The sequence below is a fragment of the Pleurodeles waltl genome, chromosome 5 (assembly GCF_031143425.1).
Source record: "Pleurodeles waltl isolate 20211129_DDA chromosome 5, aPleWal1.hap1.20221129, whole genome shotgun sequence".
In the NCBI taxonomy this organism is placed as follows: Eukaryota; Metazoa; Chordata; class Amphibia; order Caudata; family Salamandridae; genus Pleurodeles; species Pleurodeles waltl.
The window spans coordinates 1623334753-1623362467 of NC_090444.1; positions in this window are offsets into that span (position 1 = coordinate 1623334753).

Sequence of the window (27715 nt, forward strand, 5' to 3'; positions counted from 1 at the left end):
CCAAGATGGGGTGACTTGTGGGGCTCTGACCAGGTTCTGTTACCCAGAATCCTTTGCAAACCTCAAAATTTGGCTAAAAAAAACACATTTTCCTCACATATTGGTGACAGAAAGTTCTGGAATCAGAGGGGAGCCACAAATTTCCTTCCACCCAGCGTTCCCCCAAGTCTCCCGATAAAAATGATACCTCACTTGTGTGGGTAGGCCTAGCGCCCGCGACAGGAAATGCCCCACAATGCAACGTGCACACATCACATTTTTTTAAAGAAAACAGAGGTGTTTTTTGCAAAATGCCTACCTGTAGATTTTGGCCTCTAGCTCAGCCGGCACCTAGGGAACCCTACCAAACCTATGCATTTTTTAAAACTAGAGACCTAGGGGACTCCACGATGGGGTGACTTGTGGGGCTCTGACCAGGTTCTGTTACCCAGAATCATTTGCAAACCTTAAAAAGGTGGCTAAAAAAACACATTTTCCTCACATTTTGGTGACAGAAAGTTCTGGAATCAGAGGGGAGCCACAAATTTCTTTCCACCCAGCGTTCCCCCAAGTCTCCCGATAAAAATTATACCTCACTTGTGTGGGTAGGCCTAGCTCCCACAACAGGAAATGCCCCAAAAAGCAACGTGCACACATCACATTTTTTTAAAGAAAACAGAGGTGTTTTTCACAAAGTGCCTACCTGTAGATTTTGGCCTCTAGCTCAGCCGGCACCTTGGGAAACCTACCAAACCTATGCATTTTTGAAAACTAGAGACCTAGGGGAATCCAAGATGGGGTGACTTGTGGGGCTCTGACCAGGTTTTGTTACTCAGAATCCTTAGCAAACCTCAAAATTTGGCTAAAAAAACACATTTTCCTCATATTTTGGTGACAGAAAGTTCTGGAATCAGAGAGGAGCCACAAATTTCCTTCCACCCAGCGTTCCCCCAAGTCTCCCGATAAAAATGATACCTCACTTGTGTGGGTAGGCCTAGCACCCGCGACAGGAAACACCCCAAAACGCAACGTGGACACATCACATTTTTTTAAAGAAAACAGAGGTGTTTTATGCAAAGTTCCTACCTGTAGATTTTGGCCTTTAGCTCAGGCGGCACATAGGGAAACCTACCAAACCTATGCATTTTTTTAAACTAGAGACCTACGGAAATCCAAGATGGGGTGACTTGTGGGGCTCTGACCAGGTTCTGTTACCCAGAATCCTTTGCAAACCTCAAAATTTGGCTAAAAAAAACACATTTTCCTCACATATTGGTGACAGAAAGTTCTGGAATCAGAGGGGAGCCACAAATTTCCTTCCACCCAGCTTTCCCCCAAGTCTCCCGATAAAAATGATACCTCACTTGTGTGGGTAGGACTAGCGCCTGCGACAGGAAATGCCCAAAACCGCAACGTGGACACATCACATTTTTTGAAAGAAAACAGAGGTGTTTTTTGCAAAGTGCCTACCTGTAGATTTTGGCCTCTAGCTCAGCCGGCACCTAGGGAAACCTACCAGACCTGTGCATTTCTGAAAACTAGAGACCTAAGGAAATCCAAGATTGGGTGACTTGTGGGGCTCTGACCAGGTTCTGTTACCCAGAATCCTTTGCAAACCTCAAAATTTGGCTAAAAGAACACATTTTCCTCACATTCTGGTGACATAAAGTTCTGGAATCAGAGAGGAACCACAAATTTCCTTCTACCCAGCGTTCCCCCAAGTCTCCCGATAAAAATGATACCTCACTTGTGTGGGTAGGCATAGCACCCGCGACAGGAAATGCCCCAAAACGAAAACGTGGACCCATCAATTTTTTTAAAGAAAACAGAGGTGTTTTTTGCAAAGTGCCTACCTGTTGATTTTGCCCTCTAGCTCAGCCGGCACCTAGGGAAACCTACCAAACCTATGCATTTTTTTAAACTAGAGACCTACGGAAATCCAAGATGGGGTGACTTGTGGGGCTCTGACCAGGTTCTGTTACCCAGAATCCTTTGCAAACCTCAAAATTTGGCTAAAAAAACCACATTTTCCTCACATATTGGTGACAGAAAGTTCTGGAATCAGAGGGGAGCCACAAATTTCCTTCCACCCAGCGTTCCCCCAAGTCTCCCGATAAAATTGATACCTCACTTCTGTGGGTAGGCCTAGCGCCCACAACAGGAAATGCCCCAAAAAGCAACGTGCACACATCACATTTTTTTAAAGAAAACAGAGGTGTTTTTTGCAAAGTGCCTACCTGTAGATTTTGGCCTCTAGCTCAGCCGGCACCTACGGAACCCTACCAAACCTATGCATTTTTGAAAACTAGAGACCTAGGGGACTCCAAGATGGGGTGAATTGTGGTGCTCTGACCAGGTTCTGTTACCCAGAATCCTTTGCAAACCTTAAAAAGGTGGCTAAAAAAACACATTTTCCTCACATTTTGGTGACAGAAAGTTCTGGAATCAGAGGTGAGCCACAAATTTCCTTCCACCCAGCGTTCCCCCAAGTCTCCCGATAAAAATGATACCTCACTTGTGTGGGTAGGCCTAGCGCCCACAACAGGAAATGCCCCAAAAAGCAACGTGCACACATCACATTTTTTTAAAGAAAACAGAGGTGTTTTTCGCAAAGTGCCTACCTGTAGATTTTGGCCTCTAGCTCAGCCGGCACCTTGGGAAACCTACCAAACCTATGCATTTTTGAAAACTAGAGACCTAGGGGAATCCAATATGGGGTGACTTTTGGGGCTCTGACCAGGTTCTGTTGCCCAGAATCCTTTGCAAACCTCAAAATGTGGCTGAAAAAAAACACATTTTCCTCACATTTTGGTGACAGAAAATACTGTAATCAGAGAGGAGCCACAAATTCCCTTCCGCCCAGCGTTCCCCCAAGTCTCCCGATAAAAATGATACCTCACTTGTGTGGGTAGGCCTAGCGCCCGCGACAGGAAATGCCCCACAATGCAACGTGCACACATCACATTTTTTTAAAGAAAACAGAGGTGTTTTTTGCAAAGTGCCTACCTGTAGATTTTGGCCTCTAGCTCAACCGGCACCTAGGGAAACCTACCAGACCTGTGCATTTCTGAAAACTAGAGACCTAGGGAAATCCAAGATTGGGTGACTTGTGGGGCTCTGACCAGGTTCTGTTACCCAGAATCCTTTGCAAACCTCAAAATTTGGCTAAAAAAACACATTTTCCTCACATTTTGGTGACATAAAGTTCTGGAATCAGAGAGGAACCACAAATTTCCTTCTACCCAGCGTTCCCCCAAGTCTCCCGATAAAAATGATACCTCACTTGTGTGGGTAGGCATAGCACCCGCGACAGGAAATGCCCCAAAACGAAAACGTGGACACATCAAATTTTTTTAAAGAAAACAGGTGTTTTTTGCAAAGTGCCTACCTGTTGATTTTGCCCTCTAGCTCAGCCGGCACCTAGGGAAACCTACCAAACCTATGCATTTTTGAAAACTAGAGACCTAGGGAAATCCAAGATGGGGTGACTTGTGGGGCTCTGACCAGGTTTTGTTACCCAGAAACTTTTGCAAAGCTCAAAATTTGGTTAAAAAAACACATTTTCCTCATATTTTGGTGACAGAAAGTTCTGGAATCAGAGAGGAGCCACAAATTTCCTTCCACCCAGCGTTCCCCCAAGTCTCCTGATTAAAATGATACCTCACTTGTGTAGGTAGGACTAGCGCTCGCGACAGGAAATGCCCCAAACCGCAATGTGCACACATCACATTTTTTTAAAGAAAACAGAGGTGTTTTTTGCAAAGTGCCTACCTGTAGATTTTGGCCTCTAGCTCAGCCGGCACCTAGGGAACCCTACCAAACCTATGCATTTTTGAAAACTAGAGACCTAGGGGACTCCAAGATGGGGTGACTTGTGGGGCTCTGACCAGGTTCTGTTACCCAGAATCCTTTGCAAACCTTAAAAAGGTGGCTGAAAAAACACATTTTCCTCACATTTTGGTGACAGAAAGTTCTGGAATCAGAGAGGAGCCAAAAATTCCCTTCCACCCAGCGTTCCCCCAAGTCTCCCGATATAAGTGATACCTCACTTGTGTGGGTAGGCCTAGCGCCCACAACAGGAAATGCCCCAAAAACCAACGTGCACACATTACATTTTTTGAAAGAAAACAGAGGTGTTTTTTGCAAAGTGCCTACCTGTAGATTTTGGCCTCTAGCTCAGTTGGCACCTAGGGAAACCTACCGAACCTGTGCATTTCTGAAAACTAGAGACCTAGGGGAATCCAAGATGGGGTGACTTGTGGGGCTCTGACCAGGTTCTGTTACCCAGAATCCTTTGCAAACCTCAAAATTTGGCTAAAAAAACACATTGCCTCACATTTTGGTGACATAAAGTTCTGGAATCAGAGAGGAGCCACAAATTTCCTTCCACCCAGCGTTCCCCCAAGTCTCCCGATAAAAATGATACCTCACTTGTGTGGGTAGGCCTAGCACCCGCGACAGGAAATGCCCCAAAACGCAACGTGGACACATCACATTTTTTGAAAGAAAACAGAGGTGCTTTTTGCAAAGTGCCTACCTGTAGATTTTGCCCTCTAGCTCAGCCGGCACCTAGGGAAACCTAAAAAACCTATGCATTTTTGAAAACTAGAGACCTAGGGGAATCCAAGATCGGGTGACTTGTGTGGCTCTGACCAGGTTTTGTTACTCAGAATCCTTAGGAAACCTCAAAAGTTGGCTAACAAAACACATTTTCCTCATATTTTGGTGACAGAAAGTTCTGGAATCAGAGAGGAGCCACGAATTTCCTTCCACCCAGCGTTCCCCCAAGTCTCCTGATAAAAATTATACCTCACTTGTGTGGGTAGGCCTAGCACCCGCGACAGGAAACGCCCCAAAACGCAACGTGGACACATCAATTTTTTTTAAAGAAAACAGAGGTGTTTTATGCAAAGTGCCTACCTGTAGATTTTGGCCTTAGCTCAGCCGGCACCTAGGGAAACCTACCAAACCTATGCATTTTTGTTTAAACTAGAGAGCTACGGAAATCCAAGATGGGGTGACTTGTGGGGCTCTGACCAGGATCTGTTACCCAGAATCCTTTGCAAACCTCAAAATGTGGCTAAAAAAACACATTTTCCTCACATATTGGTGACAGAAAGTTCTGGAATCAGAGGGGAGCCACAAATTTCCTTCCACCCAGCGTTCCCCCAAGTCTCCTGATTAAAATGATACCTCACTTGTGTGGGTAGGCCTAGCGCCCGCGACAGGAAATGCCCCACAATGCAACGTGCACACATCACATTTTTTTAAAGAAAACAGAGGTGTTTTTTGCAAAGTGCCTACCTGTAGATTTTGGCCTCTAGCTCAACCGGCACGTAGGGAAACCTACCAAACCTATGCATTTTTGAAAACTAGAGACCTAGGGGACTCCAAGATTGGGTGACTTGTGGGGCTCTGACCAGGTTCTGTTACCCAGAATCCTTTGCAAACCTTAAAAAGGTGGCTGAAAAAACACATTTTCCTCACATTTTGGTGACAGAAAGTTCTGGAATCAGAGAGGAGCCAAAAATTCCCTTCCACCCAGCGTTCCCCCAAGTCTCCCGATATAAGTGATACCTCACTTGTGTGGGTAGGCCTAGCGCCCACAACAGGAAATGCCCCAAAAACCAACGTGCACACATCACATTTTTTGAAAGAAAACAGAGGTGTTTTATGCAAAGTGCCTACCTGTAGATTTTGGCCTTTAGCTCAGGCGGCACCTAGGGAAACCTACCAAACCTATGCATTTTTTTAAACTAGAGACCTAGGGGAATCCAAGATGGGGTGAATTGTGGGGCTCTGACCAGGTTCTGTTACCCAGAATCCTTTGCAAACCTCAAAATTTGGCTAAAAAAAACACATTGCCTCACATTTTGGTGACAGAAAGTTCTGGAATCAGAGGGGAGCCACAAATTTCCTTCCACCCAGCGTTCCCCCAAGTCTCCCGATAAAAATGATACCTCACTTGTGTGGGTAGGACTAGCGCCTGTGACAGGAAATGCCCCAAACCGCAACGTGGACACATCACATTTCTTGAAAGAAAACAGAGGTGTTTTTTGCAAAGTGCCTACCTGTAGATTTTGGCCTCTAGCTCAGCCGGCACCTAGGGAAACCTACCAGACCTGTGCATTTCTGAAAACTAGAGACCTAAGGAAATCCAAGATTGGGTGACTTGTGGGGCTCTGACCAGGTTCTGTTACCCAGAATCCTTTGCAAACCTCAAAATTTGGCTAAAAGAACACATTTTCCTCACATTCTGGTGACATAAAGTTCTGGAATCAGAGAGGAACCACAAATTTCCTTCTACCCAGCGTTCCCCCAAGTCTCCCGATAAAAATGATACCTCACTTGTGTGGGTAGGCATAGCACCCGCGACAGGAAATGCCCCAAAACGAAAACGTGGACCCATCAATTTTTTTTAAAGAAAACAGAGGTGTTTTTTGCAAAGTGCCTACCTGTTGATTTTGCCCTCTAGCTCAGCCGGCACCTAGGGAAACCTACCAAACCTATGCATTTTTTTAAACTAGAGACCTACGGAAATCCAAGATGGGGTGACTTGTGGGGCTCTGACCAGGTTCTGTTACCCAGAATCCTTTGCAAACCTCAAAATTTGGCTAAAAAAAACACATTTTCCTCACATATTGGTGACAGAAAGTTCTGGAATCAGAGGGGAGCCACACATTTCCTTCCACCCAGCGTTCCCCCAAGTCTCCCGATAAAATTGATACCTCACTTCTGTGGGTAGGCCTAGCGCCCACAACAGGAAATGCCCCAAAAAGCAACGTGCACACATCACATTTTTTTAAAGAAAACAGAGGTGTTTTTCGCAAAGTGCCTACCTGTAGATTTTGGCCTCTAGCTCAGCCGGCACCTACGGAACCCTACCAAACCTATGCATTTTTGAAAACTAGAGACCTAGGGGACTCCAAGATGGGGTGAATTGTGGTGCTCTGACCAGGTTCTGTTACCCAGAATCCTTTGCAAACCTTAAAAAGGTGGCTAAAAAAACACATTTTCCTCACATTTTGGTGACAGAAAGTTCTGGAATCAGAGGTGAGCCACAAATTTCCTTCCACCCAGCGTTACCCCAAGTCTCCCGATAAAAATGATACCTCACTTGTGTGGGTAGGCCTAGCGCCCACAACAGGAAATGCCCCAAAAAGCAACGTGCACACATCACATTTTTTTAAAGAAAACAGAGGTGTTTTTCGCAAAGTGCCTACCTGTAGATTTTGGCGTCTAGCTCAACCGGCACCTTGGGAAACCTACCAAACCTATGCATTTTTGAAAACTAGAGACCTAGGGGAATCCAAGATGGGGTGACTTTTGGGGCTCTGACCAGGTTCTGTTGCCCAGAATCCTTTGCAAACCTCAAAATGTGGCAGATAAAAAAAACACATTTTCCTCACATTTTGGTGACAGAAAATTCTGTAATCAGAGAGGAGCCACAAATTCCCTTCCGCCCAGCGTTCCCCCAAGTCTCCCGATAAAAATGATACCTCACTTGTGTGGGTAGGCCTAGCGCCCGCGACAGGAAATGCCCCACAATGCAACGTGCACACATCACATTTTTTTAAAGAAAACAGAGGTGTTTTTTGCAAAGTGCCTACCTGTAGATTTTGGCCTCTAGCTCAACCGGCACCTAGGGAAACCTACCAGACCTGTGCATTTCTGAAAACTAGAGACCTAGGGAAATCCAAGATTGGGTGACTTGTGGGGCTCTGACCAGGTTCTGTTACCCAGAATCCTTTGCAAACCTCAAAATTTGGCTAAAAAAACACATTTTCCTCACATTTTGGTGACATAAAGTTCTGGAATCAGAGAGGAACCACAAATTTCCTTCTACCCAGCGTTCCCCCAAGTCTCCCGATAAAAATGATACCTCACTTGTGTGGGTAGGCATAGCACCCGCGACAGGAAATGCCCCAAAACGAAAACGTGGACCCATCAATTTTTTTTAAAGAAAACAGAGGTGTTTTTTGCAAAGTGCCTACCTGTTGATTTTGCCCTCTAGCTCAGCCGGCACCTAGGGAAACCTACCAAACCTATGCATTTTTTTAAACTAGAGACCTACGGAAATCCAAGATGGGGTGACTTGTGGGGCTCTGACCAGGTTCTGTTACCCAGAATCCTTTGCAAACCTCAAAATTTGGCTAAAAAAAAACACATTTTCCTCACATATTGGTGACAGAAAGTTCTGGAATCAGAGGGGAGCCACACATTTCCTTCCACCCAGCGTTCCCCCAAGTCTCCCGATAAAATTGATACCTCACTTCTGTGGGTAGGCCTAGCGCCCACAACAGGAAATGCCCCAAAAAGCAACGTGCACACTTCACATTTTTTTAAAGAAAACAGAGGTGTTTTTCGCAAAGTGCCTACCTGTAGATTTTGGCCTCTAGCTCAGCCGGCACCTACGGAACCCTACCAAACCTATGCATTTTTGAAAACTAGAGACCTAGGGGACTCCAAGATGGGGTGAATTGTGGTGCTCTGACCAGGTTCTGTTACCCAGAATCCTTTGCAAACCTTAAAAAGGTGGCTAAAAAAACACATTTTCCTCACATTTTGGTGACAGAAAGTTCTGGAATCAGAGGTGAGCCACAAATTTCCTTCCACCCAGCGTTACCCCAAGTCTCCCGATAAAAATGATACCTCACTTGTGTGGGTAGGCCTAGCGCCCACAACAGGAAATGCCCCAAAAAGCAACGTGCACACATCACATTTTTTTAAAGAAAACAGAGGTGTTTTTCGCAAAGTGCCTACCTGTAGATTTTGGCCTCTAGCTCAACCGGCACCTTGGGAAACCTACCAAACCTATGCATTTTTGAAAACTAGAGACCTAGGGGAATCCAAGATGGGGTGACTTTTGGGGCTCTGACCAGGTTCTGTTGCCCAGAATCCTTTGCAAACCTCAAAATGTGGCAGATAAAAAAAACACATTTTCCTCACATTTTGGTGACAGAAAATTCTGTAATCAGAGAGGAGCCACAAATTCCCTTCCGCCCAGCGTTCCCCCAAGTCTCCCGATAAAAATGATACCTCACTTGTGTGGGTAGGCCTAGCGCCCGCGACAGGAAATGCCCCACAATGCAACGTGCACACATCACATTTTTTGAAAGAAAACAGAGGTGTTTTTTGCAAAGTGCCTACCTGTAGATTTTGGCCTCTAGCTCAACCGGCACCTAGGGAAACCTACCAGACCTGTGCATTTCTGAAAACTAGAGACCTAGGGAAATCCAAGATTGGGTGACTTGTGGGGCTCTGACCAGGTTCTGTTACCCAGAATCCTTTGCAAACCTCAAAATTTGGCTAAAAAAACACATTTTCCTCACATTTTGGTGACATAAAGTTCTGGAATCAGAGAGGAACCACAAATTTCCTTCTACCCAGCGTTCCCCCAAGTCTCCCGATAAAAATGATACCTCACTTGTGTGGGTAGGCATAGCACCCGCGACAGGAAATGCCCCAAAACGAAAACGTGGACACATCAAATTTTTTTAAAGAAAACAGAGGTGTTTTTTGCAAAGTGCCTACCTGTTGATTTTGCCCTCTAGCTCAGCCGGCACCTAGGGAAACCTACCAAACCTATGCATTTTTGAAAACTAGAGACCTAGGGAAATCCAAGATGGGGTGACTTGTGGGGCTCTGACCAGGTTTTGTTACCCAGAAACTTTTGCAAAGCTCAAAATTTGGTTAAAAAAACACATTTTCCTCATATTTTGGTGACAGAAAGTTCTGGAATCAGAGAGGTGCCACAAATTTCCTTCCACCCAGCGTTCCCCCAAGTCTCCTGATTAAAATGATACCTCACTTGTGTAGGTAGGACTAGCGCTCGCGACAGGAAATGCCCCAAACCGCAACGTGCACACATCACATTTTTTTAAAGAAAACAGAGGTGTTTTTTGCAAAGTGCCTACCTGTAGATTTTGGCCTCTAGCTCAGCCGGCACCTAGGGAACCCTACCAAACCTATGCATTTTTGAAAACTAGAGACCTAGGGGACTCCAAGATGGGGTGACTTGTGGGGCTCTGACCAGGTTCTGTTACCCAGAATCCTTTGCAAACCTTAAAAAGGTGGCTGAAAAAACACATTTTCCTCACATTTTGGTGACAGAAAGTTCTGGAATCAGAGAGGAGCCAAAAATTCCCTTCCACCCAGCGTTCCCCCAAGTCTCCCGATATAAGTGATACCTCACTTGTGTGGGTAGGCCTAGCGCCCACAACAGGAAATGCCCCAAAAACCAACGTGCACACATCACATTTTTTGAAAGAAAACAGAGGTGTTTTTTGCAAAGTGCCTACCTGTAGATTTTGGCCTCTAGCTCAGTTGGCACCTAGGGAAACCTACGGAACCTGTGCATTTCTGAAAACTAGAGACCTAGGGGAATCCAAGATGGGGTGACTTGTGGGGCTCTGACCAGGTTCTGTTACCCAGAATCCTTTGCAAACCTCAAAATTTGGCTAAAAAAACACATTTCCTCACATTTTGGTGACATAAAGTTCTGGAATCAGAGAGGAGCCACAAATTTCCTTCCACCCAGCGTTCCCCCAAGTCTCCCGATAAAAATGATACCTCACTTGTGTGGGTAGGCCTAGCACCCGCGACAGGAAATGCCCCAAAACGCAACGTGGACACATCACATTTTTTGAAAGAAAACAGAGGTGCTTTTTGCAAAGTGCCTACCTGTAGATTTTGCCCTCTAGCTCAGCCGGCACCTAGGGAAACCTAAAAAACCTATGCATTTTTGAAAACTAGAGACCTAGGGGAATCCAAGATCGGGTGACTTGTGTGGCTCTGACCAGGTTTTGTTACTCAGAATCCTTAGCAAACCTCAAAAGTTGGCTAAAAAAACACATTTTCCTCATATTTTGGTGACAGAAAGTTCTGGAATCAGAGAGGAGCCACGAATTTCCTTCCACCCAGCGTTCCCCCAAGTCTCCTGATAAAAATGATACCTCACTTGTGTGGGTAGGCCTAGCACCCGCGACAGGAAACGCCCCAAAACGCAACGTGGACACATCAATTTTTTTTAAAGAAAACAGAGGTGTTTTATGCAAAGTGCCTACCTGTAGATTTTGGCCTTAGCTCAGCCGGCACCTAGGGAAACCTACCAAACCTATACATTTTTGTTTAAACTAGAGACCTACGGAAATCCAAGATGGGGTGACTTGTGGGGCTCTGACCAGGATCTGTTACCCAGAATCCTTTGCAAACCTCAAAATTTGGCTAAAAAAACACATTTTCCTCACATATTGGTGACAGAAAGTTCTGGAATCAGAGGGGAGCCACAAATTTCCTTCCACCCAGCGTTCCCCCAAGTCTCCCGATAAAAATGATACCTGACTTGTGTGGGTAGGCCTAGCACCCGCGACAGGAAATGCCCCAAAACGCAACGTGGACACATCACATTTTTTGAAAGAAAACAGAGGTGTTTTTTGCAAAGTGCCTACCTGTAGATTTTGCCCTCTAGCTCAGCCGGCACCTAGGGAAACCTAAAAAACCTATGCATTTTTTAAAACTAGAGACCTAGGGGAATCCAAGATCGGGTGACTTGTGGGGCTCTGACCAGGTTTTGTTACTCAGAATCCTTAGCAAACCTCAAAAGTTGGCTAAAAAAACACATTTTCCTCATATTTTGGTGACAGAAAGTTCTGGAATCAGAGAGGAGCCACGAATTTCCTTCCACCCAGGGTTCCCCCAAGTCTCCCGATAAAAATGATACCTCACTTGTGTGGGTAGGCCTAGCACCCGCGACAGGAAACACCCCAAAACACAACGTGGACACATCACATTTTTTTTAAGAAAACAGAGGTGTTTTATGCAAAGTGCCTACCTGTAGATTTTGGCCTTTAGCTCAGCCGGCACCTAGGGAAACCTACCAAACCTATGCATTTTTTTAAACTAGAGACCTACGGAAATCCAAGATGGGGTGACTTGTGGGGCTCTGACCAGGTTCTGTTACCCAGAATCCTTTGCAAACCTCAAAATTTGGCTAAAAAAAACACATTTTCCTCACATTTTGGTGACAGAAAGTTCTGGAATCAGAGGGGAGCCACAAATTTCCTTCCACCCAGCGTTCCCCCAAGTCTCCCGATAAAAATGATACCTCACTTGTGTGGGTAGGCCTAGCGCCCACAACAGGAAATGCCCCAAAAAGCAACGTGCACACATCACATTTTTTGAAAGAAAATAGAGGTGTTTTTTGCAAAGTGCCTACCTGTAGATTTTGGCCTCTAGCTCAGCCGGCACCTTGGGAAACCTACCAAACCTATGCATTTTTTAAAACTAGAGACCTAGGGGAATACAAGATGGGGTGACTTGTGGGGCTCTGACCAGATTCTGTTACCCAGAATCCATTGCAAACCTCAAAATGTGGCTGAATAAAAACACATTTTCCTCACATTTTGGTGACAGAAAGTTCTGGAATCAGAGAGAAGCCACAAATTCCCTTCCACCCAGCGTTCCCCCCAGTCTCCCGATATAAATGATACCTCACTTGTGTGGGTAGGCCTAGCGCCCGCGACAGGAAATGCCCCACAACGCAACGTGCACACATCACATTTTTTTAAAGAAAACAGAGGTGTTTTTTGCAAAGTGCCTACCTGTAGATTTTGGCCTCTAGCTCAGCCGGCACCTAGGGAAACCTACCAAACCTGTGCATTTCTGAAAACTAGAGACCTAGGGGAATCCAAGATGGGGTGACTTGTGGGGCTCTGACCAGGTTCTGTTACCCAGAATCCTTTGCAAACCTCAAAATTTGGCTAAAAAAACACATTTTCCTCACATTTTGGTGACATAAAGTTCTGGAATCAGAGAGGAGCCACAAATTTCCTTCCACCCAGCGTTCCCCCAAGTCTCCCGATAAAAATGATACCTCACTTGTGTGGGTAGGCCTAGCACCCGCGACAGGAAATGCCCCAAAACGCAACGTGGACACATCACATTTTTTGAAAGAAAACAGAGGTGTTTTTTGCAAAGTGCCTACCTGTAGATTTTGCCCCCAAGCTCAGCCGGCACCTAGGGAAACCTACCAAACCTATGCATTTTTGAAAACTAGAGACCTAGGGGAATCCAAGATGGGGTTTCTTTTGGGGCTCTGAACAGGTTTTGTTACCCAGAATCCTTTGCAAACCTCAAAAGTTGGCTAAAAAAACACATTTTCCTCATATTTTGGTGACAGAAAGTTCTGGAATGAGAGAGGAGCCACAAATTTCGTTCCACCCAGCGTTCCCCCAAGTCTCCCGATAAAAATGATACCTCACTTGTGTGGCTAGGCCTAGTGCCCGCGACAGGAAATGCCCCAAAACGCAAAGTGGACACATCACATTTTTTTAAAGAAAACAGCGGTGTTTTATGCAAAGGGCATACCTGTAGATTTTGGCCCTTAGCTCAGCCGGCACCTAGGGAAACATACCAAAGCTATGCATTTTTTAAAACTAGAGACCTAGGGGAATCCAAGATGGGGTGACTTGTGGGGCTCTGACCAGGTTCTGTTACCCAGAATCCTTTGCAAACCTCAAAACTTGGCTAAAAAAAACACATTTTCCTCACATATTGGTGACAGAAAGTTCTGAAATCAGAGGGGAGCCACAAATTTCCTTCCACCCAGCGTTCCCCCAAGTCTCCCGATAAAAATGATACCTCACTTGTGTGGGTAGGCCTAGCGCCCACAACAGGAAATGCCCCAAAAAGCAACGTGCACACATCACATTTTTTTTAAGAAAACAGAGGTGTTTTTTGCAAAGTGCCTACCTGTAGATTTTGGCCTCTAGCTCAGCCGGCACCTAGGGAAACATACCAAACCTGTGCATTTCTGAAAACTAGAGACCTAGGGGAATCCAAGATGGGGTGACTTGTGGGGCTCTGACCAGGTTCTGTTACCCAGAATCCTTTGCAAACCTCAAAATTTGGCTAAAAAAACACATTTTCCTCACATTTTGGTGACATAAAGTTCTGGAATCAGAGAGGAGCCACAAATTTCCTTCCACCCACCGTTCCCCCAAGTCTCCCGATAAAAATGATACCTCACTTGTGTGGGTAGGCCTAGCACCCGCGACAGGAAATGCCCCAAAACGCAACGTGGACACATCACATTTTTTTAAAGAAAACAGAGGTGTTTTTTGCAAAGTGCCTACCTGTAGATTTTGCCCTCTAGCTCAGCCGGCACCTAGGGAAACCTAAAAAACCTATGCATTTTTAAAAACTAGAGACCTAGGGGAATCCAAGATGGGATGACTTGTGGGGCTCTGACCAGGTTTTGTTACCCAGAATCCTTTGCAAACCTCAAAATTTGGCTAAAAAAACACATTTTCCTCATATTTTGGTGACAGAAAGTTCTGGAATCAGAGAGGAGCCACAAATTTCCTTCCACCCAGCGTTCCCCCAAGTCTCCCGATAAAAATGATACCTCACTTGTGTGGGTAGGCCTAGCGCCCGCGACAGGAAACGCCCCAAAATCCGAAGTGGACACATCACATTTTTTTAAAGAAAACAGCGGTGATTTATGCAAAGTGCCTACCTGTAGATTTTGGCCCTTAGCTCAGCCGGCACCTAGGGAAACCTACCAAAGCTATGCATTTTTTAAAACTAGAGACCTAGGGGAATCCAAGATGGGGTGACTTGTGGGGCTCTGACCAGATTCTGTTACCCAGAATCCTTTGCAAACCTCAAAATTTGGCTAAAAAAAACAAATTTTCCTCACATTTTGGTGACAGAAAGTTCTGGAATCAGAGGGGAGCCACAAATTTCCTTCCACCCAGCGTTCCCCCAAGTCTCCCGATAAAAATGATACCTCACTTGTGTGGGTAGGCCTAGCGCCCACAACAGGAAATGCCCCAAAAAGCAACGTGCACACATCACATTTTTTGAAGAAAACAGAGGTGTTTTTCGCAAAGTGCCTACCTGTAGATTTTGGCCTCTATCTCAGCCGGCACCTTGGGAAACCTACCAAACCTATGCATTTTTGAAAACTAGAGACCTAGGGGAATCCAATATGGGGTGACTTGTGGGGCTCTGACCAGGTTCTGTTATCCAGAATCCTTTGCAAACCTCAAAATGTGGCTGAAAAAAAACACATTTTCCTCACATTTTGGTGACAGAAAGTTCTGGAATCAGAGAGGAGCCAAAAATTCCCTTCCACCCAGCGTTCCCCCAAGTCTCCCGATATAAGTGATACCTCACTTGTGTGGGTAGGCCTAGCGCCCACAACAGGAAATGCCCCAAAAACCAACGTGCACACATCACATTTTTTGAAAGAAAACAGAGGTGTTTTTTGCAAAGTGCCTACCTGTAGATTTTGGCCTCTAGCTCAGTTGGCACCTAGGGAAACCTACGGAACCTGTGCATTTCTGAAAACTAGAGACCTAGGGGAATCCAAGATGGGGTGACTTGTGGGGCTCTGACCAGGTTCTGTTACCCAGAATCCTTTGCAAACCTCAAAATTTGGCTAAAAAAACACATTTCCTCACATTTTGGTGACATAAAGTTCTGGAATCAGAGAGGAGCCACAAATTTCCTTCCACCCAGCGTTCCCCCAAGTCTCCCGATAAAAATGATACCTCACTTGTGTGGGTAGGCCTAGCACCCGCGACAGGAAATGCCCCAAAACGCAACGTGGACACATCACATTTTTTGAAAGAAAACAGAGGTGCTTTTTGCAAAGTGCCTACCTGTAGATTTTGCCCTCTAGCTCAGCCGGCACCTAGGGAAACCTAAAAAACCTATGCATTTTTGAAAACTAGAGACCTAGGGGAATCCAAGATCGGGTGACTTGTGTGGCTCTGACCAGGTTTTGTTACTCAGAATCCTTAGCAAACCTCAAAAGTTGGCTAAAAAAACACATTTTCCTCATATTTTGGTGACAGAAAGTTCTGGAATCAGAGAGGAGCCACGAATTTCCTTCCACCCAGCGTTCCCCCAAGTCTCCTGATAAAAATGATACCTCACTTGTGTGGGTAGGCCTAGCACCCGCGACAGGAAACGCCCCAAAACGCAACGTGGACACATCAATTTTTTTTAAAGAAAACAGAGGTGTTTTATGCAAAGTGCCTACCTGTAGATTTTGGCCTTAGCTCAGCCGGCACCTAGGGAAACCTACCAAACCTATGCATTTTTGTTTAAACTAGAGACCTACGGAAATCCAAGATGGGGTGACTTGTGGGGCTCTGACCAGGATCTGTTACCCAGAATCCTTTGCAAACCTCAAAATTTGGCTAAAAAAACACATTTTCCTCACATATTGGTGACAGAAAGTTCTGGAATCAGAGGGGAGCCACAAATTTCCTTCCACCCAGCGTTCCCCCAAGTCTCCCGATAAAAATGATACCTGACTTGTGTGGGTAGGCCTAGCACCCGCGACAGGAAATGCCCCAAAACGCAACGTGGACACATCACATTTTTTGAAAGAAAACAGAGGTGTTTTTTGCAAAGTGCCTACCTGTAGATTTTGCCCTCTAGCTCAGCCGGCACCTAGGGAAACCTAAAAAACCTATGCATTTTTTAAAACTAGAGACCTAGGGGAATCCAAGATCGGGTGACTTGTGGGGCTCTGACCAGGTTTTGTTACTCAGAATCCTTAGCAAACCTCAAAAGTTGGCTAAAAAAACACATTTTCCTCATATTTTGGTGACAGAAAGTTCTGGAATCAGAGAGGAGCCACGAATTTCCTTCCACCCAGGGTTCCCCCAAGTCTCCCGATAAAAATGATACCTCACTTGTGTGGGTAGGCCTAGCACCCGCGACAGGAAACACCCCAAAACACAACGTGGACACATCACATTTTTTTTAAGAAAACAGAGGTGTTTTATGCAAAGTGCCTACCTGTAGATTTTGGCCTTTAGCTCAGCCGGCACCTAGGGAAACCTACCAAACCTATGCATTTTTTTAAACTAGAGACCTACGGAAATCCAAGATGGGGTGACTTGTGGGGCTCTGACCAGGTTCTGTTACCCAGAATCCTTTGCAAACCTCAAAATTTGGCTAAAAAAAACACATTTTCCTCACATTTTGGTGACAGAAAGTTCTGGAATCAGAGGGGAGCCACAAATTTCCTTCCACCCAGCGTTCCCCCAAGTCTCCCGATAAAAATGATACCTCACTTGTGTGGGTAGGCCTAGCGCCCACAACAGGAAATGCCCCAAAAAGCAACGTGCACACATCACATTTTTTGAAAGAAAATAGAGGTGTTTTTTGCAAAGTGCCTACCTGTAGATTTTGGCCTCTAGCTCAGCCGGCACCTTGGGAAACCTACCAAACCTATGCATTTTTTAAAACTAGAGACCTAGGGGAATACAAGATGGGGTGACTTGTGGGGCTCTGACCAGATTCTGTTACCCAGAATCCATTGCAAACCTCAAAATGTGGCTGAATAAAAACACATTTTCCTCACATTTTGGTGACAGAAAGTTCTGGAATCAGAGAGAAGCCACAAATTCCCTTCCACCCAGCGTTCCCCCCAGTCTCCCGATATAAATGATACCTCACTTGTGTGGGTAGGCCTAGCGCCCGCGACAGGAAATGCCCCACAACGCAACGTGCACACATCACATTTTTTTAAAGAAAACAGAGGTGTTTTTTGCAAAGTGCCTACCTGTAGATTTTGGCCTCTAGCTCAGCCGGCACCTAGGGAAACCTACCAAACCTGTGCATTTCTGAAAACTAGAGACCTAGGGGAATCCAAGATGGGGTGACTTGTGGGGCTCTGACCAGGTTCTGTTACCCAGAATCCTTTGCAAACCTCAAAATTTGGCTAAAAAAACACATTTTCCTCACATTTTGGTGACATAAAGTTCTGGAATCAGAGAGGAGCCACAAATTTCCTTCCACCCAGCGTTCCCCCAAGTCTCCCGATAAAAATGATACCTCACTTGTGTGGGTAGGCCTAGCACCCGCGACAGGAAATGCCCCAAAACGCAACGTGGACACATCACATTTTTTGAAAGAAAACAGAGGTGTTTTTTGCAAAGTGCCTACCTGTAGATTTTGCCCCCAAGCTCAGCCGGCACCTAGGGAAACCTACCAAACCTATGCATTTTTGAAAACTAGAGACCTAGGGGAATCCAAGATGGGGTTTCTTTTGGGGCTCTGAACAGGTTTTGTTACCCAGAATCCTTTGCAAACCTCAAAAGTTGGCTAAAAAAACACATTTTCCTCATATTTTGGTGACAGAAAGTTCTGGAATGAGAGAGGAGCCACAAATTTCGTTCCACCCAGCGTTCCCCCAAGTCTCCCGATAAAAATGATACCTCACTTGTGTGGCTAGGCCTAGTGCCCGCGACAGGAAATGCCCCAAAACGCAAAGTGGACACATCACATTTTTTTAAAGAAAACAGCGGTGTTTTATGCAAAGGGCATACCTGTAGATTTTGGCCCTTAGCTCAGCCGGCACCTAGGGAAACATACCAAAGCTATGCATTTTTTAAAACTAGAGACCTAGGGGAATCCAAGATGGGGTGACTTGTGGGGCTCTGACCAGGTTCTGTTACCCAGAATCCTTTGCAAACCTCAAAACTTGGCTAAAAAAAAACACATTTTCCTCACATATTGGTGACAGAAAGTTCTGAAATCAGAGGGGAGCCACAAATTTCCTTCCACCCAGCGTTCCCCCAAGTCTCCCGATAAAAATGATACCTCACTTGTGTGGGTAGGCCTAGCGCCCACAACAGGAAATGCCCCAAAAAGCAACGTGCACACATCACATTTTTTTTAAGAAAACAGAGGTGTTTTTTGCAAAGTGCCTACCTGTAGATTTTGGCCTCTAGCTCAGCCGGCACCTAGGGAAACATACCAAACCTGTGCATTTCTGAAAACTAGAGACCTAGGGGAATCCAAGATGGGGTGACTTGTGGGGCTCTGACCAGGTTCTGTTACCCAGAATCCTTTGCAAACCTCAAAATTTGGCTAAAAAAACACATTTTCCTCACATTTTGGTGACATAAAGTTCTGGAATCAGAGAGGAGCCACAAATTTCCTTCCACCCACCGTTCCCCCAAGTCTCCCGATAAAAATGATACCTCACTTGTGTGGGTAGGCCTAGCACCCGCGACAGGAAATGCCCCAAAACGCAACGTGGACACATCACATTTTTTTAAAGAAAACAGAGGTGTTTTTTGCAAAGTGCCTACCTGTAGATTTTGCCCTCTAGCTCAGCCGGCACCTAGGGAAACCTAAAAAACCTATGCATTTTTAAAAACTAGAGACCTAGGGGAATCCAAGATGGGATGACTTGTGGGGCTCTGACCAGGTTTTGTTACCCAGAATCCTTTGCAAACCTCAAAATTTGGCTAAAAAAACACATTTTCCTCTTATTTTGGTGACAGAAAGTTCTGGAATCAGAGAGGAGCCACAAATTTCCTTCCACCCAGCGTTCCCCCAAGTCTCCCGATAAAAATGATACCTCACTTGTGTGGGTAGGCCTAGCGCCCGCGACAGGAAACGCCCCAAAATCCGAAGTGGACACATCACATTTTTTTAAAGAAAACAGCGGTGATTTATGCAAAGTGCCTACCTGTAGATTTTGGCCCTTAGCTCAGCCGGCACCTAGGGAAACCTACCAAAGCTATGCATTTTTTAAAACTAGAGACCTAGGGGAATCCAAGATGGGGTGACTTGTGGGGCTCTGACCAGATTCTGTTACCCAGAATCCTTTGCAAACCTCAAAATTTGGCTAAAAAAAAAAAATTTTCCTCACATTTTGGTGACAGAAAGTTCTGGAATCAGAGGGGAGCCACAAATTTCCTTCCACCCAGCGTTCCCCCAAGTCTCCCGATAAAAATGATACCTCACTTGTGTGGGTAGGCCTAGCGCCCACAACAGGAAATGCCCCAAAAAGCAACGTGCACACATCACATTTTTTGAAGAAAACAGAGGTGTTTTTCGCAAAGTGCCTACCTGTAGATTTTGGCCTCTATCTCAGCCGGCACCTTGGGAAACCTACCAAACCTATGCATTTTTGAAAACTAGAGACCTAGGGGAATCCAATATGGGGTGACTTGTGGGGCTCTGACCAGGTTCTGTTATCCAGAATCCTTTGCAAACCTCAAAATGTGGCTGAAAAAAAACACATTTTCCTCACATTTTGGTGACAGAAAGTTCTGGAATCAGAGAGGAGCCACAAATTCCCTTCAACCCAGCGTTCCCCCAAGTCTCCCGATATAAATGATACCTAACTTGTGTGGGTAGGCCTAGTGCCCGCGACAGGAAATGCCCCACAACGCAACGTGCACACATCACATTTTTTTAAAGAAAACAGAGGTGTTTTTTGCAAAGTGCCTACCTGTAGATTTTGGCCTCTAGCTCAGCTGGCACCTAGGGAAACCTACCAAACCTGTGCATTTCTGAAAACTAGAGACCTAGGGGAATCCAAGATGGGGTGACTTGTGGGGCTCTGACCAGGTTCTGTTACCCAGAATCCTTTGCAAACCTCAAAATTTGGTTAAAAAAACACATTTTCCTCACATTTTGGTGACATAAAGTTCTGGAATCAGAGAGCAGCCACAAATTTCCTTCCACCCAGCGTTCCCCCAAGTCTCCTGATAAAAATGATACCTCACTTGTGTGGGTAGGCCTAGCGCCCGCGACAGGAAACGCCCCAAAACGCAAAGTGGACACATCACATTTTTTTAAAGAAAACAGCGGTGATTTATGCAAAGTGCCTACCTGTAGATTTTGGCCCTTAGCTCAGCCGGCACCTAGGGAAACCTACCAAAGCTATGCATTTTTTAAAACTAGAGACCTAGGGGAATCCAAGATGGGGTGACTTGTGGGGCTCTGACCAGATTCTGTTACCCAGAATCCTTTGCAAACCTCAAAATTTGGCTAAAAAAAACAAATTTTCCTCACATTTTGGTGACAGAAAGTTCTGGAATCAGAGGGGAGCCACAAATTTCCTTCCACCCAGCGTTCCCCCAAGTCTCCCGATAAAAATGATACCTCACTTGTGTGGGTAGGCCTAGCGCCCACAACAGGAAATGCCCCAAAAAGCAACGTGCACACATCACATTTTTTGAAGAAAACAGAGGTGTTTTTCGCAAAGTGCCTACCTGTAGATTTTGGCCTCTAGCTCAGCCGGCACCTTGGGAAACCTACCAAACCTATGCATTTTTGAAAACTAGAGACCTAGGGGAATCCAATATGGGGTGACTTGTGGGGCTCTGACCAGGTTCTGTTATCCAGAATCCTTTGCAAACCTCAAAATGTGGCTGAAAAAAAACACATTTTCCTCACATTTTGGTGACAGAAAGTTCTGGAATCAGAGAGGAGCCACAAATTCCCTTCAACCCAACGTTCCCCCAAGTCTCCCGATATAAATGATACCTAACTTGTGTGGGTAGGCCTAGTGCCCGCGACAGGAAATGCCCCACAACGCAACGTGCACACATCACATTTTTTTAAAGAAAACAGAGGTGTTTTTTGCAAAGTGCCTACCTGTAGATTTTGGCCTCTAGCTCAGCTGGCACCTAGGGAAACCTACCAAACCTGTGCATTTCTGAAAACTAGAGACCTAGGGGAATCCAAGATGGGGTGACTTGTGGGGCTCTGACCAGGTTCTGTTACCCAGAATCCTTTGCAAACCTCAAAATTTGGCTAAAAAAACACATTTTCCTCACATTTTGGTGACATAAAGTTCTGGAATCAGAGAGCAGCCACAAATTTCCTTCCACCCAGCGTTCCCCCAAGTCTCCCGATAAAAATGATACCTCACTTGTGTGGGTAGGCCTAGCACCTGCGACAGGAAATGCCCCAAAACGCAAAGTGGACACATCACATTTTTTTAAAGAAAACAGAGGTGTTTTTTGCAAAGTGCCTACCTGTAGATTTTGCCCTCTAGCTCAGCCGGCACCTAGGGAAACCTAAAAAACCTATGCATTTTTAAAAACTAGAGACCTAGGGGAATCCAAGATGGGGTGACTTGTGGGGCTCTGACCAGGTTTTGTTACCCAGAATCCTTTGCAAACCTCAAAATTTGGCTAAAAAAACACATTTTCCTCATATTTTGGTGACAGAAAGTTCTGGAATCAGAGAGGAGCCACAAATTTCCTTCCACCCAGCGTTCCCCCAAGTCTCCCGATAAAAATGATACCTCACTTGTGTGGGTAGGCCTAGCACCCGCGACAGGAAATGCCCCAAAACGCAAAGTGGACACATCACATTTTTTTAAAGAAAACAGCGGTGTTTTATGCAAAGTGCCTACCTGTAGATTTTGGCCCTTAGCTCAGCCGGCACCTAGGGAAACCTATCAAACCTATGCATTTTTTAAAACTAGAGACCTAGGGGAATCCAAGATGGGGTGACTTGTGGGGCTCTGACCAGGTTCTGTTACCCAGAATCCTTTGCAAACCTCAAAATGTGGCTAAAAAAAAACACATTTTCCTCACATATTGGTGACAGAAAGTTCTGGAATCAGAGGGGAGCCACAAATTTCCTTCCACCCAGCGTTCCCCCAAGTCTCCCGATAAAAATGATACCTCACTTGTGTGGGTAGGCCTAGCGCCCACAACAGGAAATGCCCCAAAAAGCAACGTGCACACATCACATTTTTTGAAGAAAACAGAGGTGTTTTTCGCAAAGTGCCTACCTGTAGATTTTGGCCTCTATCTCAGCCGGCACCTTGGGAAACCTACCAAACCTATGCATTTTTGAAAACTAGAGACCTAGGGGAATCCAATATGGGGTGACTTGTGGGGCTCTGACCAGGTTCTGTTATCCAGAATCCTTTGCAAACCTCAAAATGTGGCTGAAAAAAAACACATTTTCCTCACATTTTGGTGACAGAAAGTTCTGGAATCAGAGAGGAGCCAAAAATTCCCTTCCACCCAGCGTTCCCCCAAGTCTCCCGATATAAGTGATACCTCACTTGTGTGGGTAGGCCTAGCGCCCACAACAGGAAATGCCCCAAAAACCAACGTGCACACATCACATTTTTTGAAAGAAAACAGAGGTGTTTTTTGCAAAGTGCCTACCTGTAGATTTTGGCCTCTAGCTCAGTTGGCACCTAGGGAAACCTACGGAACCTGTGCATTTCTGAAAACTAGAGACCTAGGGGAATCCAAGATGGGGTGACTTGTGGGGCTCTGACCAGGTTCTGTTACCCAGAATCCTTTGCAAACCTCAAAATTTGGCTAAAAAAACACATTTCCTCACATTTTGGTGACATAAAGTTCTGGAATCAGAGAGGAGCCACAAATTTCCTTCCACCCAGCGTTCCCCCAAGTCTCCCGATAAAAATGATACCTCACTTGTGTGGGTAGGCCTAGCGCCCACAACAGGAAATGCCCCAAAAAGCAACGTGCACACATCACATTTTTTTAAAGAAACCGAGGTGTTTTTTGCAAAGTGCCTACCTGTAGATTTTGGCCTCTAACTCAGCCGGCACCTAGGGAAACCTACCAAACATGTGCATTTTTGAAAACTAGAGACCTAGGGGAATCCAAGATGGGGTGACTTGTGGGGCTCTGACCAGGTTCTGTTACCCAGAATCCTTTGCAAACCTCAAAATTTGGCTAAAAAACACATTTTCTTCACATATTGGTGACAGAAAGTTCTGGAATCAGAGAGGAGCCACAAATATCCTTCCACCCAGCGTTCCCTCAAGTCTCCCGATATAAATGATACCTCACTTGTTTGGGTAGGACTAGCGCCCGCGACAGGAAATGCCCCAAACCGCAACGTGCACACATAACATTTTTTGAAGAAAACAGAGGTGTTTTTCGCAAAATGCCTACCTGTAGATTTTGGCCTCTAGCTCAGCCGGCACCTTGGGAAACCTACCAAACCTATGCATTTTTGAAATCTAGAGACCTAGGGGAATCCAATATGGGGTGACTTGTGGGGCTCTGACCAGGTTCTGTTATCCAGAATCCTTTGCAAACCTCAAAATGTGGCTGAAAAAAAACACATTTTCCTCACATTTTGGTGACAGAAAGTTCTGGAATCAGAGATGAGCCACAAATTTCCTTCCACCCAGCGTTCCTCCAAGTCTCCCGATAAAAATGATAACTCAGTTGTGTGGGTAGGCCTAGCGCCCGCGAGAGGAAACGCCCCAAAACGCAATGTGGACACATCACATTTTTTTAAAGAAAACAGCGGTGTTTTATGCAAAGTGCCTACCTGTAGATTTTGGCCCTTAGCTCAGCCGGCACCTAGGGAAACCTACCAAACCTATGCATTTTTTAAAACTAGAGACCTAGGGGAATCCAAGATGGGGTGACTTGTGGGGCTCTGACCAGGTTCTGTTACCCAGAATCCTTTGCAAACCTCAAAATTTGGCTAAAAAAAACACATTTTCCTCGCATATTGGTGACAGAAAGTTCTGGAATCAGAGGGGAGCCACAAATTTCCTTCCACCCAGCGTTCCCCCAAGTCTCCCGATAAAAATGATACCTCACTTGTGTGGGTAGGCCTAGCACCCGCGACAGGAAATGCCCCAAAATGCAACGTGGACACATCACATTTTTTTAAAGAAAACAGAGGTGTTTTTTGCACAGTGCCTACCTGTAGATTTTGCCCTATACCTCAGCCGGCACCTAGGGAAACCTACCAAACCTATGCATTTTTAAAAACTAGAGACCTAGGGGAATCCAAGATGGGGTGACTTGTGGGGCTCTGACCAGGTTTTGTTACCCAGAATCCTTTGCAAACCTCAAAATTTGGCTAAAAAAACAAATTTTCCTCATATTTTGGTGACAGAAAGTTCTGGAATCAGAGAGGAACCACAAATTTCCTTCCACCCAGCGTTCCCCCAAGTCTCCCGATAAAAATTATACCTCACTTGTGTGGGTAGGCCTAGCGCCCGCGACAGGAAACGCCCCAAAACGCAACGTGGACACATCACATTTTTTTAAAGAAAACAGCGCTGTTTTATGCAAATTGCCTACCTGTAGATTTTCGCCCTTAGCTCAGCCGGCACCTAGGGAAACCTACCAAACCTATGCATTTTTTAAAACTAGAGACCTAGGGGAATCCAACATGGGGTGACTTGTGGGGCTCTGACCAGGTTCTGTTACCCAGAATCCTTTGCAAACCTCAAAATTTGGCTAAAAAAAACACATTTTCCTCACATATTGGTGACAGAAAGTTCTGGAATCAGAGGGGAGCCACAAATGTCCTTCCACCCAGCGTTCCCCCAAGTCTCCCGATAAAAATGATACCTCACTTGTGTGGGTAGGCCTAGCGCCCACAACAGGAAATGCCCCAAAAAGCAACGTGCACACATCACATTTTTTGAAGAAAACAGAGGTGTTTTTCGCAAAGTGCCTACCTGTAGATTTTGGCCTCTAGCTCAGCCGGCACCTTGGGAAACCTACCAAACCTATGCATTTTTGAAAACTAGAGACCTAGGGGAATCCAATATGGGGTGACTTGTGGGGCTCTGACCAGGTTCTGTTATCCAGAATCCTTTGCAAACCTCAAAATGTGGCTGAAAAAAAACACATTTTCCTCACATTTTGGTGACAGAAAGTTCTGGAATCAGAGAGGAGCCACAAATTCCCTTCAACCCAGCGTTCCCCCAAGTCTCCCGATATAAATGATACCTAACTTGTGTGGGTAGGCCTAGTGCCCGCGACAGGAAATGCCCCACAACGCAACGTGCACACATCACATTTTTTTAAAGAAAACAGAGGTGTTTTTTGCAAAGTGCCTACCTGTAGATTTTGGCCTCTAGCTCAGCTGGCACCTAGGGAAACCTACCAAACCTGTGCATTTCTGAAAACTAGAGACCTAGGGGAATCCAAGATGGGGTGACTTGTGGGGCTCTGACCAGGTTCTGTTACCCAGAATCCTTTGCAAACCTCAAAATTTGGCTAAAAAAACACATTTTCCTCACATTTTGGTGACATAAAGTTCTGGAATCAGAGAGCAGCCACAAATTTCCTTCCACCCAGCGTTCCCCCAAGTCTCCCGATAAAAATGATACCTCACTTGTGTGGGTAGGCCTAGCACCTGCGACAGGAAATGCCCCAAAACGCAAAGTGGACACATCACATTTTTTGAAAGAAAACAGAGGTGTTTTTTGCAAAGTGCCTACCTGTAGATTTTGCCCTATACCTCAGCCGGCACCTAGGGAAACCTACCAAACCTATGCATTTTTAAAAACTAGAGACCTAGGGGAATCCAAGATGGGGTGACTTGTGGGGCTCTGACCAGGTTTTGTTACCCAGAATCCTTTGCAAACCTCAAAATTTGGCTAAAAAAACAAATTTTCCTCATATTTTGGTGACAGAAAGTTCTGGAATCAGAGAGGAACCACAAATTTCCTTCCACCCAGCGTTCCCCCAAGTCTCCCGATAAAAATGATACCTCACTTGTGTGGGTAGGCCTAGCGCCCGCGACAGGAAACGCCCCAAAACGCAACGTGGACACATCACATTTTTTTAAAGAAAACAGCGCTGTTTTATGCAAATTGCCTACCTGTAGATTTTCGCCCTTAGCTCAGCCGGCTCCTAGGGAAACCTACCAAACCTATGCATTTTTTAAAACTAGAGACCTAGGGGAATCCAACATGGGGTGACTTGTGGGGCTCTGACCAGGTTCTGTTACCCAGAATCCTTTGCAAACCTCAAAATTTGGCTAAAAAAAACACATTTTCCTCACATATTGGTGACAGAAAGTTCTGGAATCAGAGGGGAGCCACAAATGTCCTTCCACCCAGCGTTCCCCCAAGTCTCCCGATAAAAATGATACCTCACTTGTGTGGGTAGGCCTAGCGCCCACAACAGGAAATGCCCCAAAAAGCAACGTGCACACATCACATTTTTTGAAGAAAACAGAGGTGTTTTTCGCAAAGTGCCTACCTGTAGATTTTGGCCTCTAGCTCAGCCGGCACCTTGGGAAACCTACCAAACCTATGCATTTTTTAAAACTAGAGACCTAGGGGAATCCAATATGGGGTGACTTGTGGGGCTCTGACCAGGTTCTGTTATCCAGAATCCTTTGCAAACCTCAAAATGTGGCTGAAAAAAAACACATTTTCATCACATTTTGGTGACAGAAAGTTCTGGAATCAGAGAGGAGCCACAAATTTCCTTCCACCCAGCGTTCCCCCAAGTCTCCCGATAAAAATGATACCTCACTTGTGTGGGTAGGCCTAGCACCCGCGACAGGAAATGCCCCAAAACGCAACGTGGACACATCACATTTTGTGAAAGAAAACAGAGGTGTTTTTTGCAAAGTGCCTACCTGTAGATTTTGCCCTCTAGCTCAGCCGGCACCTAGGCAAACCTAAAAAACCTATGCATTTTTAAAAACTAGAGACCTAGGGGAATCCAAGATGGGGTGACTTGTGGGGCTCTGACCAGGTTTTGTTACCCAGAATCCTTTGCAAACCTCAAAATTTGGCTAAAAAAACACATTTTCCTCATATTTTGGTGACAGAAAGTTCTGGAATCAGAGAGGAACCACAAATTTCCTTCCACCCAGTGTTCCCCCAAGTCTCCCGATAAAAATGATACCTCACTTGTGTGGGTAGGCCTAGCGCCCGCGACAGGAAACGCCCCAAAACGCAAAGTGGACACATCACATTTTTTTAAAGAAAACAGCGGTATTTTATGCAGAGTGCCTACCTGTAGATTTTGGCCCTTAGCTCAGCCGGCACCTAGGGAAACCTACCAAACCTATGCATTTTTTTAAACTAGAGACCTAGGGGAATCCAAGATGGGGTGACTTGTGGGGCTCTGACCAGGTTCTGTTACCCAGAATCCTTTGCAAACCTCAAAATTTGGCTAAAAAAAACACATTTTCC